General features: G+C 46.4%; 1 protein-coding gene across 1 annotated transcript in view; it reads right to left on the bottom strand.

Moving 5' to 3' along the window:
- The window catches only part of LOC146829140 (xaa-Pro aminopeptidase 2-like), a 329,035-nt gene that overhangs the window by 257,021 nt on the left and 49,686 nt on the right, over positions 1-22,328 (bottom strand). The window lies entirely within an intron of this gene.

Below are 22,328 nucleotides of genomic sequence, written 5' to 3'. Positions count from 1 at the left end.
GTGACCTGAGTACCAAAAGCGAGATAAAATCATCTGGGTTGCCAAGCTCCACTGCTAAGCTGTGGCTGAGTCCAGGGTGGACCAAGCAGTCAGGATGCGATCACCCTCTGATGTGGGTGAGACCAACAATCTGGTGCTGCAGTGGAGAAAAATGATTAAAGAAACTAAAATCTTCTTCATTCCATAGTGAATTTGCCCAAAGCATCTGTGAGGTGGCTCCCAATGAAGTAAACATTTAGGATACACTGCTGCAGAAGCTTGAAACAAGGAGCACATCTTGGTGGTAACATGAGCATCTCAGACTCCTGCATTCCAGGCTAAAGTGATGGACTGTCCCATCAATTTGAGAGTGTGTGGGGCACCATTTGTATGGGAATTGATTCATGTGCTAACAACAGTAAGCAGGAAGTGTTTTTGGTGCAGCTAATCTTTTCCTCATGAAGGTGTATGTGCTGCTTTAGGTAGCATCTGTTGAGGATATGGCTTGCCTGATCACTTTAATAAAACATCCACGAAAGTGAGTAAAAAACAGCTGAACTGATAAAAGTGCCCACTTCCTGACAATGGTGCAAATCTGTACCCACAAGTCTCAGTGCTAAATCAAAGCCTAGCCAACAAAAGTAACGAGTAACAGTGAAACGTTGGAAGAATACCCATCTGAGGAGTATGCTCCGTCATGTGAAAAGATAGTCTCTTTCAGAAGCGGTGCTCAGTATGGTAACTTCACAAATTCAATACTACAATGTACTCTGTGAAGATGTACATAGTGTGAAAATCCTTTAGAGTTTGAGAACCCGGCTTTTTACAGCCGCATAGGCCACCCTTTACAATCGTATTTTTCTGCCCTCCCACCCCAGCGCCAAGACTCTTCGGCATTCGAGCGCTATACAAGCATTAAAACATACAACATAAACATGTTGATACTGTAGTCACCATTATCATGTTCACTGAGTTTGCTAAGGTTCTCCGAGACACCGAAATCCACCATTGAAAGTCTATGGCTATGGCTTTCACGCACCATTCACTTGCAATGGATATTTTCATTCTTTTTAGTTCATGAGAGTGTCCATGTGGACTTTGAGATGCATGTAATGGAAGTTGCCACTGACCATTAGCAGTCGCTTGAGCTCCTGTTCGAATGTCAGAATAGGCTTGGTACAAGCACAATATCGTGTCATCTGCACACAACATCGCACAGCTATTTCCTCAACTGTTTAGGGCACTGGCAAGTTGAAGAACAGAAAAATGTGGCTCAGAAATATTGAGATGTTCCCTTCAATATTCTACATGTGAGTCAGAAATCAGCAGTCTATTTTGGCAAAACATTATTGAGCCTGCTGCGAAACTTGAAAATCGGTTTCACCATTTGTCCAACGGGGAGTCCAGGGGCTAAATTAAGATCTGAATGGGTATTACAATACCCAGTTTGCCATCTAGCGAAACTTACCTTTGGCAACTTCTATTAAAAACATGATTCACTAGCTCAGTGGATCTCAATTCTCAAACTGCTCCCTTATAAAAAGCTATCGTTCGTTAGTAGAACTAGTGGAATCCTAGCACTAGATCAGAATTGTTATCACTAACTATTGCGTTTACAGGTACAGCTCCTCAGCTTGGAGTTTTGTGAGATGCTCATGAATTTCAGGAGAAACAAGTAAAGTGATTTGCAGCATTCCCTAGTTAGGAGCAACTAGAAATAGTGGTTAATTTGTGCCAGTCCTTCCCAGGGCTTGGCACCAGCACTTATTTCTTAACACCGGCACATTTTTATGACATTCCAACTCATGGTGGCAGTGTTGGACTGGAATTTCAGGCAGCCTGATAGTCTGTCAATGGCAGATGGGCTTGCCTGAAACAGTAATTATTGAGTTTTTTGTTGTTGTTGCTTTTTTTCCTGTCATGGCCCACAAGAATAACAAGCACTGGTAAATGCAATAGGTTTCGTCTATGTGATTAATAATATTTTTTGTTGTTGTTGTAAGTTTTAGCTTGGTGAGTAGTTGTGCAGTATAAGTTACTGAAACTCCATAAAACTGTTATGACTAGTTTATTGTCTTTCCTCTGCTACGCCTCGACCCCCAGTTTATAACTTACATAACACTGATGCTGTTGCAATATGAACTTTTTGCCAAAATCTATTTGCCAGGCTACATATTGTTTGCGATCTCATCAATAAAGTGGCCATCTTCTGAGAAGTGGCAAAAAAGAACTTCAAAGCTTCCATTGCGATGCCTCTTGAGAGGTCAGTACCGTGAGAAAGAAAACTAGTCCGTTGACATTAAAAAGAACTTCACCCAATTAGAATAATAGCCCCCGTTTCGAGTCAAAGAAGGCTTGCCTTTTATATTGTTTGCTCCCTTTCTTAAAATGTTCCAAAGAGAAAGTGAAACAAAATATCTCAGTCATGTGAAGCAAAATATCCATCTTAGGTTTTCTCAAAAATTGCCACGTGTGATTAACATTTGACAGGCTCAGGCTGGGTGGATAAAGTGAAAACTTCTGTTGGTTAAAATTCACAAGAAAGCTGCATTTGGAATGGAAACAGAGCTTTACATGCAGCAGGTGAGGGGGGTTGATATGGTAAGTGCTACAAAGAACACACATGCCAGCGGGCAGCCCAGTGAGTCTCCTGTTCTTACCTGAAAACTCTGTGCGATGCTTTCTGCTGGGGTGCCCAGCAGGACATAGACCTTTAGCATGGTCGAGGGCAAGACCTCCTCCATGGCGAGGGTAGCTCTCTCCTGGCACCATCAGCGCAGGCATACCGCCACTCCCGGCCGGCACATTGCACGGTAGAGGGAGGTATAGGAGGGCACAGATGCTGTCTTTAAGTAGCTGAGGAGCATGTACCTTCTCATCTCAACTGCTGATGAACTCCAAACACCACGTACCTGGTTTAGTCACTTGTTAAGAACATATGCTCTGAAGCATTCAGAAAGTGGGCTGCTGCGGTTTTTGAGTCCTGTTGCTTACCTGCAGCTGCCCGCCTCTACAGCAACTGCCTGCGAAGGCTAAATTGTGAGAACCTGAAAAAGTACAACCATTACTGAACCTATGGCAACACATATATCCTGTCCAGCAGAGGACGATACTCCCAGCTCCGCAGCACAGCCGATCAGGACAGGCAGACTGACAGCTAGGACAGTGTGCTTAGTCATAATGTAATCTATCACCATTATAGCATAACCAGGGCGGGGCTCAGGGATGAAAGCGAGGCTTGGAGAACCATGCTTTTCAAGCCACGTGGTTAAAATTCACAAGAAAGCTGCATTTAACTGCACTGGGAATGTGTAGGAGAGTGGCATCGACTGCATAGTTGTCCCCAACTTTTTGCTGATGTTTTGACTGTTTTTATGACTTTAGCCAGGCTGTGGCCCTGCTATCCAGGACCCCAGCCTATCTGCTTCCTCTGTTAAATGATGTGAGTACCCTAGGTACCAACCAATTGGATGCTGGGCATACCCTACCAGTCCCTTGTAGATGGTACCCTAGGTCCCCAGGGCATGGGTCCCCCAGTAGGCCTACCAGGGCTGCAGCACTTATTGTGCCACCCTGGGACAGCCACACAAACTGACACCACCAGACCACTACTGTAGTCTGGGTAAGGTGGTGCTAGCACCCCTTACAGGGATGTAGGTACCCTATATCCCACACCATTACAACACATATACTCTCATATGTCACCCCTATGACAGGCCCTGGTAATCCTACAGGGCTGGGTGCTGAGGTATGTGTGAGGGGGGACCCCTACGTGAGTAGGGCCTCTCTGCAACCTTCATAGAATCGTTACTGGGTTGTTTGTAGTGTAGCCATAACATATACTCTTAACCGCATTATAAGTGAATCGCGTCATCGCAATAACTTGAGAATGGCTACACAGAACCATATCGTGTTTGGTGTCAAACATGAAGGAATCATACCCCCAGTCCAGCCATGGGCATGAGGGTACGATTCCCCCTTGCTAGAAGGGCGATATGGGAAACGCTGTAGAATTTAGACACCAATTTAAAAGTGCACATGTACCACAGAATGGCTACTGTCCGCCACCTACACGACTCTGGCTGGCTGTTGCTGGGGAAAACCCCAGCCTCGCCATCTGGACAATAGGGCTCCTGTGGCAGGGAGGTGCCAGCACCTCCCCAGACAGGATATGTGGATTGGAACAGGGTGGGTGCACCAAATGTCCTTTCAGAGTTGCACGTAGGCAGCTGCAGAGCCCCAATTCTGCATACACCGCCTGGAACCGGTTCAGGGGCATCCTGCCCCTCGCCCAGGCGGGAAACACACAAAGGGGAGTGGGTGTAGCCACCCTTTCTCGCCTCTACTCTGATTGGTAGGCTCTGGTTGGGACCATCCCCTAATCTTGGGGATATATGTGAATAACGTGGCCCCAGAGCCTCAGATTAATCCAGAACTTTACTGAACTGACCTTCGACGAGCTGCTGCCCAGCTGACTGAAGAAATCTCCCTTGGGATAAAGGAGTTATCCCCCTGCTTGGCAGGCACCTGAAAGACTGCAAGATACCCGGTTGGAACGTCGCTGCTCTCATGAACTTCGACGTCTTCCAGCAACCTTGAGGTGGGTCTCTAGAGCATCCCAGAGTCCTGTGAGCGTGCCCAGCAAGTCTGAGCACCGTGGACCACGTGGGTGCCGAGATCCCTGCATACCCTGAGACACCGGCCACCTCTTGCATAGCACACGACGCCAACCAGTGGGGAAGTTGTGCTTTGGCCCATTTCTGAGCCAAACTTCAAGCAGCATCCGTGCCAAATCTCAGCTCCCTAGCCCGCTCCGGTGGCCCGTGGGAGCCCTTTTACGCACTCCATTTTGCTGCCTTCCGCGGTCCCTTGTCTCTCGACTTGTGGGCCCTGGCGGAGGACAATCTTCACATCCAAGAGTTCCCCTGGTTGCTCCAGGCCTGCTCTGCGCTCTCTCCAAAGGAGAGCACCCTCAGACCTCGTGGGTCTGCACCAGCAGCTGCTTTGTTTATCTTGCGTGGGTTGCGGTTGCCAAGGCTTAGTGGATCCAATCGGGACACTAACACCGCAGCGACCCTCATCCGACGTGGGACAGTCGCCCTCCAGAAGCTGGCCTTCCTTGAAGCCTCCCGGAGCCCGTGACTGCAGAGCCAAGCTGCATCTTCTTCACCTGAAGCACCCGACATCGAAGGGCTCCTTGCTTTGAGCCCCCTGGTCACTGTGCCGTGACCCAGACTCTGTCCCCTCTGCTTTCAGGTTCTTCTCTATGTTTTCTACATCTTAGATCTTCACGACTTCATCGACGCTTTCAGCTAGCAGCAGTTTGGACTACTTTTCCATTGAAAATCAGCCCGCGACCCGACACCAGAATCGACCTATGCACCCGGCTTCCCTGGGGCAGGTAACAGTGGTACTTCGGTACTCCCGTGGTGGTGGGCTCTCCAAAGCCTTAAGTCTCAAGCCTTAACTTTGTACTACTGCTAGAAGTGTCTTTAATCTTTAAATATTCAACCACGACATTCTCCATAGGCTAACATTGCGATCCCGATAGCAGCTCTTTGCACTGCACGCGTCTCCCGTGGGTCCCCTTCCTCATAACTGTGGGTGGATTCTGAAGGGGCAAGCGATCCTGAATGCCCTAGGCATTGCCTGTAGAATTGTCGTGGTTCTTATACCACTATTTTAGTATATGGTTTGGTCCCCCCTGGGGCCCATTGATTTCTGTGCTATTTATTGTGTTTATAAATGCTTGTTTGAAGTGTAACTTTGCCACTAGTCACATAAAGTGACTGTGGGATTCTGTCTAGAATAAATACATATATATTATATATATACCTGTGTGGACTACTCTTTCATTTGGTTATTCAAGAGGTTATTATGGTAAAACAATAAGCTTAACACTCCTTCAAGACTTAGCCTGAAGGCTGCTCTCCACAGCTACCACTAGGATAGCTTTCTTTAAAGGTTGTCTTAAACCTATCATCAATAAGAGTCGAATTGGACTGGTGCAAGGTGTTCCTATAACTAGGAACAGCATATGCCAGGCCAACTTCTCACAGAATGGGAACAGAGCTTTCCATGCAGCAGCTGAGTGAGGCTTACATATCCTGTCCAGCTGAGGACGATCTTCCCAGCTCCTGAGCACAGCCGATGTGGACAGGAAGACTGACAACCGGGACACTGTGCTCAGTCTTAATGTAATCTGTGTATCACTACAATAGCATAACCGGTGGTGGGGTTCAGGGATGAAAGTGAGACTTGGATAAGTTATACAAACAAGAGAATGAGATGCACTCTGCACAGAAAGCACACTAGAATGCTGACCTTTGTTGGCAACAAGACAGCCACAAAGAGATTACGTAAAGAGCGGAAGACAAACAAAACAAGCACAGCGCAAGCACTGTGCAGCCAGAACATTAAAAAAGAATCCCACAAAAGCGGATGAAGACAGTACTTGGGTCGCGGGACACTGATAAGAGAAACACACGAGGAAGAACAGGAAATAGTATGCAACAGCCAATAGAAACTGAGGAAAGGTAAGTAGCAAGCACAGGAACCAATGAAAAGCAAGGGTGGGATGTAAGCCCATTTTAAGATTTATATTAAATACAACAGATTTCACAAGCACAGCTCAAGTGCTCTGCAGGCGAAACCTAAAAAAATGGCCCACACTCTCTCCTGCCCAGCTGGTACATCTGGCATCACCATACTACCCGAAATTCCAGTGGAACACTGGATGGTGGTGCTGTCTGTAACAGTACAACAACAGCAGCATTAACAAATTAACATACATTATAAAAAAGCAACAGAAGAGGGCCCAGGCTATTCTTACAGGTTTGGGCCATGGAATAAACCAAACTGTCACTTTGAAGGCGTGTGATGATTTTTAGATAGCGTTTGTACTGGTATTTTGCAGCACTGCCAGGGAAAGTGGATAGTGCCAGTTGTAGTGGGCATCTAAGAAATATCTTTTGCTGTGACTGTTTTGTTTTTTTGTTTTTTTTACAAACTAAGCACCGCCCAGCAGGTAAACTGGGTGAGGCCTGTTCTGCACTTGCTGACCCAAGTCTCACTTTCAATAAGGCTAAATGTGACTAATCTAGTTCAGCGCTGAATGTCTGTTGTCCTATCTTTTGATTACTTGCGCACCTGCTTGATTGGGTATTTTATCACTGAGGTCAATCTGAACATGGCAAGTTACTGTACCTGTTTCATTTAAGACTTTGCATTAACTAATACACCCTGGAGAGACCTCACCAAGAAAGGACAGCCATATGTGTGTTCTCAATACTGCCAATACTGATTCCAACTCTGCTGTGCAAACAGAATTGGGTCTGTATACCAACCTAGTAGTATAGGCTGCTATTCTAATTCAAAATGAGTTAAATCAAGACTCACTGAGATGCATCATTGCCGATGCCAATAAGATTCTGACAGAATCTGACACAGCATACATGTAAATGATAGAATAATGTAGAAAAAATCTTTTTGGCCTGTAATATTTCTGTGTATTACTTGTTGATGGTCAATAGGTCCATATCACAATCTGTCATCATATTTTCCAAACGTTGACTTTATCTTAAGTCTTCTGCAAGCAATGCTACCTCTTGAACATTGATTGCAGAAGAATATTAAAAATTATATAATAAAACAAGACATGACTGAGACATTACAGAAATCTTACCTTGTACAGACTACATGGCAGATCCAACACTTGAGGGCATCCTAGAATCATCAGAGATGTAAACTAAATCAGGAGGGTGCACCACCAATGCGCCCTCAAGTATGCCTGCATGTTCTGGCATATCCATAGTGACTTTGCATGTCAGCTCATCAGGCTAATAATATGATGTCATTTTCAAGAATCATTAGATAACAACTTGTGGCATTGGTGCATTAGGTCACAATAGGATCATGGGTATAAAATGTGGTATATCACAGCGTTCCCTATATCTTTTTGTTTCTGAAATGCAATGTTTATTAAACAAATTAGTGTAAGCATTTTTCCAACGAAGGCCTGCTGTGATATGAAAGGACTCTCATGTGTGCCAGAATCTTATGATGCTCACCTCTACTGAATCATCACAAATGACACAACTGCCACAGGGCATTTGAAAAGAGGTTGCCATTGAGCATTTGGGCCAATCCAATACCCACACTGCACCACCGTTTGGTGTTTATGGATGAATAGTTCACATTTTCTGAAGTCATGGCTATTCCCTCTACATTTGCTGATCTCATAGTTCCAGCCCACATCAAAATGCTCTCAAGATTTGGATTACTGGACTTTATGAAATCTGATATTTGACCAATCAATAAAGGAAGATAACTTAATGACTTTGCCAGGTGCAAGCTTCCATCAAAGACAAATATCTCATCCCTACCCTCAGACGAATGGCATTTGTGCTCACTTCATGGCAACTTAAAAAAAAGTGATGCAAGTTGCCAATCTCACAAAACATACATATCTAAGGTACTTCTCTAGGCAATAAGAAACGACTGTGACAGTCCACACAGCGCCACTAGGAAATTGCCCGTAAAATTGATGTTCAGAAGGAAAATACAAACTGAGCATCCTTATGGTGAGAGACCCTCACCCGCTGCACATATGGAGATTTGACAGTAAGGAACAGAAAATGAAGATGAAATCTTATGTGGATCCAAGGAGGAGAGCCAAAGCTTAAGGGTTTCTCCAAAGGGTACTGGGTACCGGCCAAAGAAAGTAAAAGGTTCATAGAAAGCCAACTCGACTATTGAGCCAGATCCATACATTGTTGGATACGTCTGTGGTCTATGTTCATCATTTGGAAACAGAGGCACACCCCGAAACTGAATTCTCTTACTTCAATTGCTCAATGATGATCCCTGTCAAGTCTCTTTTTAAAGGGTGAAGACACTGACTCCAAAGGATTTTCAGAAGATGACACACCTACTGATGACTTTGCCCCTAATCTCTCCAAATCTGTTTCCCTCTGAGTTCAGTCAACTCTACTCCTTGACTCTTCCTCCCTCTCCAAAGTATCAGGCCACCTGCAAGACACAGCCATATCAAGGACTGAGGTAAATTCCATGCTGTTTCTTATTTTTGAGGGGGTGTAGTGTTTGTCACCTCTGGTACATAGTTTCTCTGTCACATGCTCTGTAAGTGCAGTGGTGGAAGGAAAGCAGTCTGTAGGAGAATGGAGACTGACTCCAAAGGATTTTCAGAAGATGACACACCTACTGATGACTTTGCCCCTAATCTCTCCAAATCTGTTTCCCTCTGAGTTGAGTCAACTCTACAGCTTGACTCTTCCTCTCTCTCCAAAGTATCAGGCCACCTGCAAGACACAGCCATACCAAGGACTGAGGTAAATTTCATGCTGTTTCTTATTTTTGAGGGGGTGTAGCGTTTGTCACCTCTGGTACATAGTTTCCCTGCTATTTAAGTGCAGTGGTGGAAGGAAAGCAGTCTGTAGGAGAGTGGGTTGTTAATTCGGGTGGATGTGAGTCCACCATAAGGAAAAAGACCAGAGACCTGTCAAGGTAAAGCAAAGATTTCTGAAAGTAGAAAAATGTAATGAGCAAATTAAGAAATTTGATTATTGGTTGAGGGGATTGGAAACCTCACTCAGGCATTGACCACAATCCTTGTCAGGGTGAACCACAAAAGTCACTAAATTAATCTGCACTTAGCCCTCTGGTAGTGTGGCACAAAAGCAGCCAGGTTTAACTTAGAGGCAATGTGTAAAGTACTTAAGCAGCACACACATACTAATAAAGTGAAAACACAGCACAAGAAAAATCCCAAACCAATTTAGAAAAACATTGTTGATTTTATAAATAAAATGATACAAGAACAACTAATATGCAATCAGTAGAATCAGAGCTATGGAATTTTACATTTTTAAGGGAAATAGAGTGAAGAACCAGAAAGCGCCACTCTAACTGGACTGGGGGAAAGTCACAAGTTGAGGCCAACAGTGGAGGAGCATGGGCCAGATACAGGCACCATTTTAGTACCGCTGAAAAGTTAGCTTCTCAAGTCCTGGCGCAAAGAGTTCTGTTCGCGTTGGAGGAAGAGGCTTTCGTGTGACAAGTATGTTGAGCATCGCTGTCATCTCTGGAACTTCAAGTTGGCAGTCAGGGTGAGCTGTAATTGATGTTGTACAAAGTGCAGGTCTCCTGTTGCCGGTCGCTGCAGAGGGTAGCGTCAGCATGAAGAGCAGGTCTCATATGAGTTTTGCATTGAAGGCCGTCACAGATGCTAGAGTTAGGGCCTGAACGGGCCTGTTTGTAGGTGTGAGGACCCCAAAACGTCAGAATTCTCACCTTTTGCTTTAGGAGTAGCTCTCACTGATGCATGCCAAGAGTCCAGGAATGGATAGCAGGTGCCAGCAGCAGGGCTCAGGCAGTTACAGGCAGCTGGTCAGTTTCAAGAAGGCCTCTGGAAGCTAATTGTGTCCCTGTAACACACACAGGAGGTCAGCCAACTGAAACTTGTAGTCCCTCTGGGTAGCCTGAGATCATGATAAGCAGGTCCAGTCTTCTTTCTTCAGACAGCAAGGCAGTCCTTTAAACAGCAGGGCAGTCGTTTTGGCAGCAGGGCAGTCCTTCTTCTGAATCTTCCACAGGGCCAGGATGCATGGTTCTGATGGTCCAATATTTATACCTGGTGCCAGCCTTTGTGTTGGGGATACTCCCTGACCTACCACCAAAACTGGACCTGGTCAGTTCTTACCCCCTCCACTGGGTTTGGCTCCAAACTAGCTACAGTGATGAAAGGCACTGCAGGTATGGAGTCAGTTCCTTGTGTGTGCTGTGTGCAAGGTCCTTTGAAATGTAATCAGGGCAGGGAACATCTCGTCCCCAGCCATCCTGCCAGGAAGGTGCTCTCCCAGCTATGCCCAGGTCCCATTGTTCACTGTTGGGCTACCCAATGCATATTCTTGATAGGGAATCATTAACAGCCAGGCAACTGGAAACTCCTAGAAAGGCCTCAGAAACTTTGAGCAGGAAAATGCCAACTTCCTAAAGGTACATTTTCAAAATTATAATCTGAAATCCAACTTTACCATTAAAGAGGATTTTAAATGACAATTAATTTGAGAGTGAAAATAATTGCTATATGTGTTCCCAAATAGGAAGTCAGTAATTATTAATTGAAATATGGCACCCCAATGGTAGCCTATGGGAGAGGTAGCCAGGGCCGGACTGGTCTTAGCAGGCACCCGGCGTTTCCCCAGTGGTCTGCCAGGGTGGGGGCCGTTTTGGGCCCCTGGGGTACCGTTTTGATTACCGGGATCCGGCAATATCGGCCCCCTGTAACAAAATCGGTTGAAACCCTAGCAAACAGCCTGGCCGCACCCCCCTGGGGGGCCACTGAGGAGTTTGCAAGGGCCGGTTTCAGTTCCCAGTCCGGCCTTGGAGGTAGCCTTACAGTAGTGAAAAATGACTTTAGGAGTTTTTCATTCCCAGGACATATAAAACGTAAATTCACAAGTCCTACTTTTTAAATATCATGCACCTTACCCTATGAACCGTTAGGGCCTACCTTAGGGATGACTAATAAGTATTAAAAAGGAAGGTTTAGCAATGGCAAAAGGTTTAATTTTCCAGGTCGAAAGGGCAGTTTAAAAGTGCCCTACAGGCTGCAATGGCAGGCCTGAGACATGTTTTAAACAGCTACTCTAGCGCATGGCACAATGACTGCTGCAGCCCACTAGTAGCATTTAATATACAGGCCCTGGGCACATGTAGTACCAATTACTATGGACTTACATCTAGATTAAATGTACTAATCAGGTGTATGCCAATTGTACCATTTTTTTAGGGAGAGTGTACAAGCAATTTACCACTGGTTAGCAGGAAAAAAGTGCACAGACTCCTAATGCTAATAGAAACTGGTTAAGCAACAGAATTCAAAAATCTGGAGTGACCCGGCAAAAAGGGCCATGTCCAACAAGCAAACCGACACCAAAATGACAAAAATCCAAAAAGGGGAACAGGAGATATGATTTTCTAAATATTTAAGGGAAAAGGAACCAGGAAAAAGTAAAGCACCATTCGGTAGTCACTGTTTGGGGTTGACCTGTAGCTAGGCATGATTTTAGGCTGACCATGAAGGAGCGTGTGGGTCCGATCCACCAAGCAGGTCATCAGGGTAAAAAATTTGATCTTCTGACTTAGGGGCCAATTACAATCTCATTAGGAAGGCCTCCAGACGGGTCTCGGAATCAGCAAATCTGATTCGGAGCCTATGTTTCAGACCGAATCTTCCCCCGTTCCGAACGACCAAGTACTATGCGAAGATCTCGTCTGCGTCAACCGCATCGTTTCTGAACCCGAACCTGTCTGTCCAACTCGTTTGCAGCCGAATCGTGCCGCGCAATGGAGCCAGCTTCTGAACGAGCGAGTACGATGCATGATTCAGACAGCTGCATCGACTCAGTCTCAGCTAGATGAAGCGGCTGTGGGAATCGGACTTCGGGGGGCTGTAGCAGGCCCCCTTTCCCCCGGGGCCTCCGAATTGGTCCTGTGGGGTACCATGGGTCGCCCTTTCCATGCATGCAGTGTGTAGCAGGCACCATGGGGTGCCCACCACAGGGTGTATGCTTTTCCCCACCCACCCCTTTTTGCTATGGGAGCCTGTGTACGCGTTCAGCATACAGGCTCCCATAGAGTTCAATGGGAGTCCGAGTGAGCCGAGTCCGTCACCATATGGGTGCATCGGAATCGGTCACTTGGACTCGCGGAGCGCAATTCGCTAGTATAGCCCTCCGGATTTGAGTCGTACAGAGGCCTTTCCTAGTGAGATGGTAATCGGCCCCTTAGTCTCTAAAAGGGAAGTCTAAATCCTCCAGAGCTGGCTAGGTTTGAGCCTGTAGCTGACCTCTCAAAGCCAAAAAGCTGTTGGACAATGTCCTGTTAAAGCTTTTGGTTTTGACAGGAAAAGCTCAGATTGCAGAAATTGAAATTGTGGGTCTTGCAAAGGTCTCTTATCAGCCAGAAACTTTTTGCAGCTACACGTTGTCAATATTTCTACCTTTGGAGGTAGTCTTTTTTATGGAGCTCAAATCCTCCAGCATGGCAAACCTGTATAAAATGAAACAGTCTCAAATTAAACACTGCTAATACAAGGACCCATTGACCCTCCAAACGTCTTGCAGACCAAACATTTTCCAAGACCCAACTTTTCAGTTTCTGGAGCAGCTCCTCTTGGTCACTTCTACTCTAATGCCCCTAGGACCTCAGGGACAGCACTTAGGGGCTAGCACTCACTCCAGCAGAGGCCACCTACAGAGTCCAGTCGAGGTTGAGTTGCAACTGGCCAGCTGGGCATCTCAGGAAAAAGGGATCTTGCAGCTTGTTGTGTCCTTGCAAAAACAACAGTTGATGGACAGAATGCACGACAATGTCATACATTCACTCTAGTACAGAGATCTGGGCCTAAATCCATCGTTTTTTTGCTCACCATGCCATTCCTGTTTGAACCCAGCCATATGCAAATCAGGCTTGACCCTGTGCCTCATGGCAACAGTCCAGCCCGAACTGCCAAGCCAGGTCCTCCCTGGACTGGAAACAAGCATCCTAGGACCGGTTTTGGGGTTTCCCCCCTCTTTAGCCAGGATAGCTTGATTCCAGTGGCATGGAGAGCACCGGACCCACGTCTGGGCATACCCGTCCCACTCGGGGTGACAAATGCAACAACAGTTGATGGACAGAATGCAGAACAATGTCATACATTCACCCCAGTACAGAGATCTCGTCATAAATCCATCGTTTTTTTCCTCACCATGCCATTCCAGTTTGAACCCAGCCATATGCAAATCAGCCTTGACCCTGTGCCTCATTGGAACAGTCGAGCCCGAACTGCCAAGCCAGGTCCTCCCTGGACTGGAAACAAGCATCCTAGGACCGGTTTCGGGGTTGCACCCTCTTCAGCCAGGATAGCTTGATTCCAGTGGTATGGAGAGCACGGGACCCATGTCTGGGCATACCCGTCCCACTCAGGGTGACAAATGCAAAAACAACAGTTGATGGACAGAATGCAGAACAATGTCATACATTCACCCCAGTACAGAGATCTGGGCCTAAATCCATCGTTTTTTTGCTCACCATGCCATTCCAGTTTGAACCCAGCCATATGCAAATCAGTCTTGACCCTGTGCCTCATACGAACGGTCCAGCCCGAACTGCCAAGCCAGGTCCTCCCTGGACTGGAAACAAGCATCCTAGGACCGGTTTCAGGGTTTCACCCCTCTTCAGCCAGGATAGCTTGATTCCAGTGGTATTGTAGCCACAAAGGAGGTCAGCCAACCTACACTTGGAGACCCCTTCTTAGCTCTGGGTACAAAGGGGAGAAGGTCCAGCCCTTCTGGTCCACACATGTCTCAAACAACAGGTCTAGGTCTCTTCTGTTGTTCTGCTTGTCCAGAAAGCATTCTGATGAGCTGTGAGTAAGATGTCACTTTTCTAGGACTTACTAGCCTGTGGTGGAAACTGCTGGACACTACCTAAAGAATAAGGAGAGATATCCTATGGGCAAACTGTAAGGAAGTGAACTATGAATAGGGGTAAATCATAGTCCACCCACAAGTAATAAAGTCACTAACTTGTTTGAGTCAAAGGTTTTAGTAACTAACACCTGATCTCAACTCCTTGTATCCATGACACAGAGCATACAGGCTTAACCTAAAGAAAATATGCAAAGTGTTTAGAAGTGCCCTAACATATAAGAAGTCAAAGACTCACACAATAGAAATCCCACTTCAATTTAGAAATTAGAGAAACATTTAACAAAGAAAATGACATCTAAGCAAACAAAAGATCCAATAAGGAACCAGAGAAATGATTTTTCAAAGATTTAAGTGGAAAAAGCACCAGGAAAAATAAAGTGCCTAATGTAAATCAATGGTTGAGGTACATAGGAAGCAATGTGTAATTTCAGGCTGGCTGCGATGGGGCCTGGGTTGGATACACCAAGTTGTTTGGTACCGGGAAAAGTCTGTCCGTAAAAATTTGATAGCATCCCATTTCAGAAAGGGACTTTGCCACTTTTTAAAAATAAAAACGTTGACATCCCAGTTCAATTCTTTTATTGCATGGCTAATGAAAACTATTACAAAGTAGGTTAAAAGAAACATTAAAAAACAGCAAAAAAAGTATATATATTTATTAAAAACTTCTATTTAGGGTGATATAATTTATGCCAGTGTGCAATTTTGAAAAAGTGGTATAAGCATTATTGAGTGTTATGTGGATTATTGTTAAGTAGGATTTTTATTCAACATATGCTTTTTCGGAGGCTAGTCACTGTGGGTCCATACCAGAGTTAAATTATTTTATGTACAATTTTTAGGTTTCCGCTTACACAGTGCTTGCGCTGTGCTTGTGAAATATATTGTATTTAATATAAGATCTTAAAAGGGACTTATATTCCGCCTCCTTGTTTTCCTTGCTTTTCATTGGCTCCTGTGCTTGCTACTTACTTTTCCTCCATTTCTACTGACTGCTACAGCATACTGTTTCCTGCACTTACCAATGTTTGAATCCCTTGTGTTTCTCTTATCCGTTTTTCGTGGTGAAGTACTATTTCCATCCTCGTTTCTGGAACTATTTTCTTTGCACTCACACCATCATTCCCCTTCCTCTATTGCTGGTTTTACTTTCTCCTTCTTAAATTTCATTTGTTTTCAACATATTTGCGTTTAAGTAATTGTTCTCTCCCTGGCTGCAGTATTTCAAGTCTTTAATTCATTATTACGCGAGGCTTGGAACGCATCCACTTACAACCCAAAAAGCCTCAGTCATTTGCCATTTTTTTCTGTTTTGAGTTTTAAATAGCGCAAACTTGCCCCTGACCTGAGGTATCAGAGCGCTCTATATGAGCATCAGTTGTTACAGACAGACATATGACACATGACTCCGGGTGTTTTTGCCAGGTAAGGTTTGTTTCACTTCCCCTTCCTTATTTCTACTACACAGAGTGCTCACACGATCAGTGTGAACATGTTTCCCTTGTAGTTTAGCTCTGGCTCCCTTGCAAGCTTTTGCTCGATGGTAAACGTTGTTACTGTCTGCTGCTTATACAATGCAGACAAAAGTTTGACTTTACATGTTATCAGCAAAGAATTGTTTTACACAAGGCTTGGAACGCATTGGTCTTCAAGCCTCATTTTCAGCCCTGAGCCCCTCTTGGATTAAAGAACTTAATGAGTGACTCCGGGTGTTTTTGGCAGGTAAGCTTTGTTTCACTGTTTATACCTGCTACATATACTGCTCACACGATCAGTGTGAGCATGTTTTCATTGTAGTTTAGATTGTGATTTTTTTATGTGTTTTTATTTCGGTAACCTGATGGCTTGACTAAGATCACACAGTCGGTCTATTGAATTGGAACTCCCATCTCTTGGTTAGCAACTAACCACTATTTCCTCCTCAAACCTCATTTAATTTACCATCCTTGTTTTCTTTTTTTTCTGTATTGTGGGCATGGGCATCCGCGGGGGCGGGGGGGAGCGCCCCTTCTTTCCCAACCCCTGCGGATGTCCAGTCACTGCCTTAGTTTGCTGCCCATCTTTTTATTCACTCTCAGGTGTGCATTGATAGGAGATTTATATATTTATAGTGTTCTGGCGTGTGGTGCTTGCATCAGGAATTGCCTTTTGTTAAAGGTGTAAGTTGTACTTCCAGGTTTTCGGCGGCTGTCGTCTGTCTCTGTCCTTTGTTGTTTTAATGATACCGTGACACCGCTGGTTTCTCTGGTGGCTGCTGTTTGTTCGCGATGGGTCTGGTTCTTGACTCTAGTGAAAGGCGCCCTTCGGCTGCTTTGTTGTGCTCATCCGTGTGTCTTGTTTTCGTCTGTCAGATACCATCTGACAGTGGTGAGTTTTTGGATACCGTGGCGATAGCCTCATTACTCCACATTCACTTTGAATTTTTTAGTCGCTGTTTAGGTTGTCTTATTGATGTGTGACGCTTTGTCACGGTTGAGGTTGAATCACAAGGTCAGCGCTGTGATAGACCGCGGGTTGCGGTCAATTTGGTTTGCGGAAGTGTCAGCAAGTTTTATCGCAGAGTCTTGTATTCGTCTGCCAAATGTCTTCTGGTGGTGATGAGCTTTTGATGGCTGGCGCGGCGGTTGCCTTCTGACAGTGATGACTTTTGGGTACCTGCCGGGGCGATTTGCCCTCAGGCAGTGATGAGTTTTTGGATGCTGTGTTGCTGTTTCAGTTTCACAAGGTTAGCGCTTTGATGGGCCTCGGGTAGCGGTCAAATGAGTTTGTAGAAATGTCTGCAAGTTTCCTGATGAATGGGTTATCTTTTTGATCCAGTCCTTTGTATAATGTCCTGTTGAGTTTGTGGAGATGGTCGTCCAACATCTCAACGCCTAGGTCTCTGTGGAGGTCTGCTGTTCTTGTGAAGATTGGAGCACCTGCTGCAATCCGAAAGGCCGTGCTCTGTAGTCTCTGCAGGTCTTTCCGATGCTGCGGGCGGCAGCCGCTCCAAACTGGTGAAGCGTACGTCATGGTTGGTCGAATTATTGCTGTGATTACTCGCACCTTGCTCTGCAAGGGCATCGACTTGGTCTTCAGGAGTGGGTATAATGCAGACAGTTTTGTTGCTGCTTTCTGGCAGGTCTTCTCTATGTGGTTTCTCCATGTGAGTTTAGAGTCCAGAGTCACCCCCAGGTAGGAGCTGCTGTTTTCCCATAGCTTTGTTGTGCTAAGAAGTGTGCGTTTCTTTATTTTACAACATCGGGCTCCCCGCGGAGTGTCTGCTTCTTGCTCTGGTGTTGTTTTTGTCCTCAGGCTGCTCCCCGCCCCTTTTCACCTCTCTGAGAGCCAGTGCCCCCTTTGACCCTCTCCTTGCCGCCCACTCCCTCCCCCTCCTCTTCTCCCGGTTCACACCTTGGTGCTTTCACACTCAACGTCACCTCCAGCTCGCATTTTCAGAGAGGGCCCAGGACTCCCTATCACCGACATGAGGAGGAGGAAGCGAGAGGGAGGACAGAGGAAGACTTGGTGGGGTCGGTGAGATGGATACGGTGGGGGGTGAGAGTGAACTAAGAGGGGGGGGAGAGAAAGATAGAGAGAAGCAGTGGGGAAGAGAAACTGAGAAATAGGGAGGAAGGAAGATGAGAGAGCAAGTGGAGGAGGGGTGGGGGGGACCTGGGTGAGGGAGAGCAGCTTCAGAGAAGTGAGACCTGTGTCCTAACTCCGCCAGTGAAGACAGCAGGTCCAAAGTAGAAAGAACCAGGCCAGAAAGAGTAGGTCCAGGCAGTGTGCACGGAGGCAGGCACAGTGGGTCCGGAAAAGGGGCAGGGCAGGCAGAACAGCTCCAGCGAATGGCGAGCAGAACCGGACCAGGGTGAGCAGATCCGGACCAGCAGATCCTCCTGAGCAGGGAGATGACGCGATGCACAATCAGAATGTAGTATTCAGCTTTTGGGGTGCCAGGGGGTACCTTTAGGGTTCAGGGTGGGAGTGGGAGTGGGTTTTAGGGTGCCTGGGAGTAATTTTAAGGTTCACAGTAGGTTAGGGATTGGGGTGTCAGGGGGATAACTTTAGGGTTTAGGGTGGGTATGGGTTTAGGGGTACCAGGGGGGTAATTTTAGGGTTCAGGGCGGGTATTGGTTTTGGGGCGCAAGGGGGGGGAAATTTTACGGTTCAGGGCGAGTATGGGTTTTGGGGTGCCAGGGGTACAATTTTAGGGGTCAGGATGGGTATGGGTTTTGGGGTGCCAGGGGGGTAATTTTAGGGTTCAGGGTGGGTATGGGTTTTGGTGTGCCAGGGGGACAATTTTAGGGGTCAGGGCGGGTATGGGTTATGGGTGCCAGGGGGTAATTTTAGGGTTCAGGGCGGGTATGATTTTTTCGGGGGCGGGGTAATTTTAGGGTTCAGGGTGGGTATGGGTTTTGGGGTGCAAGGGGGTATTTTTACGGTTCAGGGTGGGTATGGGTTTTGGGGTGCCAGGGGCGTAAATTTAGGGTTCAGGTCGGATATGAGTTTTGGGGGGGCAGGGGTAATTTTAGGCTTCAGGGTGGGTATGGATTTTGGAGTGCTAGGGGGTAATTTTAGGGGCCAGGGTGGGAATGGATTTTGGAGTGGCACAAAAGAAAGAGATAGCTGTGGCACAACAACCCTATGGTGTATTAGATCATATGCGGCCTGCTTTCTGCCCCCCATGGCTCCTCCTGCGCCCCAGTGTTTCTTGTGCCCCACCTGGCACACATCATGTTGGAGGATGGTGATGACGGTAACATTATGCCCCCCCCCCTGGAAAAATTTCTGCGGACTCCCAAGATTGTGCGGTTCGTAAATTACTTTGCACGTATATGTACCCTTTATGAGCCACAAACAGCATGCTGTCATCACACGTTACCTAAGCTCTGGGGCTCACAGAACTGCTGCGAGAGCTGACCATATGCTTGGGCCCCTCCAATTCCATATAGATTGGAAATTGCAAGTAACTAATAACTGACGGTTTAACTCCATAACATGGTCGCCACTACACATGCCCCATAATGTTGCCAATGCGTCCCCTGCTGTTGCCGTAGGTCTTCCATTGATGCTGCGTGTCTTTGGGCGTCCAAAAGAGGATACTATAAATATAAATAAATAAATAAATATAAGTGCAGCTCAGCCTCCTGCTCTGCTCCTGACCAATGGCTGAGGCGCCCAGGCACGTGTAATTGGTTGTGGTATCCGGGACAGTCCATCTTCCAGATAAGTCCTGTCTGCACCTTGCGCTGGTGTGAGTGACAAGAGGCACAGGACAAGCTTAGCTGAGAGGGACACACTCACAGGGCAGTGCTTGAAATGAAAGCCAGTCAGACGTACACTTATTCTTTTTAAGTCTCTGAGGCGACAATACCATACCATAGGTGGGTGGATGCTAATGACTTATGACTTCAGCTGACTTACTGGTATACGCAATGAGTAGCCCTTAAAAAGATGGAGCAGATGGCTTGATTGCCCAGTGGTGATGCCCCGGAGACCTGGAATGTAAAGGTCTCCCTATGCTCTCTTTGCACCATGTATCTGAAGAACCGACATGGGAGAGGAAAATTCGGACTGCTTTTCTATAATTTTCTACTATTGAGACAAGGAATTGCCATATGCAAATGAATGTTAAAAGGAAAAAGCATTCGGGCTACAAACACAAAAATATTGTTAAAAAAAACACAGATTGCACACAAGATACAAGATTACAAAATTCGCACTGCCTGCACCACGTGGCTTTTTATTCTCTCTTATTTGAAGTTCTAACTGTACATGTTGAGCAGAAAACAGAGATCCACCTGGGGCATATTCTGTGTGTTATACCCCAGCAGAGTTTCACATCATAAAAATATACTTTTAAAATGAGTGTTGATCATCAAGCCAGTGTTTCCAGACAAGACCTGTGAGTCCTGCCCCTTTGAAAAAGCTGAGGTATACATTTTCTCGCATTTAAAAGAGGGTGAATAATTACTATACATCAAAGGTTTCATCTCATGTAATGTAAACAAAAACAAGGTGTTATAGTATAGAGGTTTTGGCCTTTTTCACGTCCTACTCACAACACCATTCCCATCTGTCTCCAGAGCAGGGCAACCTTGTCTTACTTTTTATATTCAGATTGGTGTACTTCAGGATTTCTCATGCGTAGTTTACAAAGCTCTGGCCTTTACCATCAATTCTGGGCAAGGCAACACGCTATCTAGCGTGTGCCGTCATTATGGTGGTCGCGCCAGACCCTGGCAGTGAACCGAAAGCCCTTTAAGTGCTTCCGGTTCACACGAACACCGGTCGTTTGTGGAAGACTGGTTTAGACCAGCCTGCGTGGTGGTCTTACTGCCCCCTCTTAAAAGGGGTCAGTGGGCGCAGGGACTGTCTCTTGTTCCTCGCGCCCCCTCCAGGAGCACACCCGGGCAATCGGCGGCCCATAACTTGTTTTCTATTTTTTCTTCTAGGGGCAGAGGAGCTGACGACCTGGAAGAAGCAAAGCGACTTGTTGCGGCAGGGTTGCTGTGATCAGCGCAGTGGAAAGGGCGGCGCGACATATGTAACTGCTGGGGCAGGCTGAGAAAAATCAGCTGCTTGTCGCCAAGCCAGAGGATCAGCCGCGGCGGGTAGCGGTAATCGGCGTGTCGTGAGAGAGCTGCGGGAACGAGCAACGAGCAGTACCCAGGTGAAGGCGCCTCTGGGTCAGAGATTAGCACTTGGGTGGGCTGAGTTTGAGCCCGAGTATCGGTGAGTGGTGAATGGGGGCTGCCTCACGGGTGTGTGCGTGTGAGCCTGAAGCGGGGGGGTTGTTAAAGGGTCACTGTGGCCTAATGGTTAAGGTCTTAGACTCTTGCTCTCAAGGTTAAGTGTTCAATTTCTGGTGTTTAAATGTATCTGTTTCTTCGATTAAAGAAGTTGGCAATTCAAATTTTAAGAAAAACAAAACAGCAAGCCTGTTTACACTATCAAGATCAGCTGTTCTTTAATACAGTGCAGTGCGGGTGGCTGAGTTTCTCGTGGGGCAGAAGGATCGAGTTTATGGTGTAGTAATGTTGCTGCAGCAGGTGCAGTGGCTTGTTGTGGTTCCCGACTGCAGCGCACGCACGGGGACTCAGCTGTTGGGTAAACTGAGATTCGTGCGACAAGTGCACCGTTCTTATATCTTATAACTTTATCACAGAAGGGAACTGGCTATCCCAGTGTACTGTGTTACAGCTGCATCTTTTCCGGAAGTACTAATGGGAACGTTTATGAATTCTCACGAGTTGTACATATACACCGTGTGCAGGTGGAACTGCAAATTTTTGTGTATTGCTCCCTGGAAGCCTCTTTCCCTCTCTCTGTCTGGTCTACTCGCAGTCATCAGTCTAGTCTGCCTCCTTGTAAATATGCATCCCAAGCTCTCTGCCTTTCGCCCTTGACCTCGTGTGACCGGCAGAGGTTTTTGATTTTCAACCTTCAGCACGGGATTTGCTTCGGGGGTCCTTATCTGCAATCATTTGCTATTCAGCTCTTACCTCAGTAGCAGTCCTGCTTGGGAATAACTGGGTAATTTATGGAGAGTGTTCCACGTGGGGGTTTACCACGTGGAAGGTTTACCGCGTGGGGTGTTTTTATCGTGGGGGGTTACCGCGAAGGTGTGACTGCGTGAATGTTACAGCGTGACTGTTACCGTGTATTACCACGTAGGTCTTAACAAGTGGTTGTTACTGTGTGAGTATTACCGTGTGTTATCAAAGTGGCTGTTACCGCATGGAGGTGGCTGCAGTGATTGGTATTACCGCATGGGTGTTACCACGTGTTACAGCGTGTGTTACCGTGAGGTGGTTACCACGTATTATCATGTCCGTCTTAGCATGACTACATCGCATGATACGC

The sequence above is a fragment of the Triturus cristatus genome, chromosome 5_2 (genome assembly GCF_964204655.1).
Source record: "Triturus cristatus chromosome 5_2, aTriCri1.1, whole genome shotgun sequence".
In the NCBI taxonomy this organism is placed as follows: Eukaryota; Metazoa; Chordata; class Amphibia; order Caudata; family Salamandridae; genus Triturus; species Triturus cristatus.
This window is presented reverse-complemented; position numbering and strand designations above follow the sequence as displayed.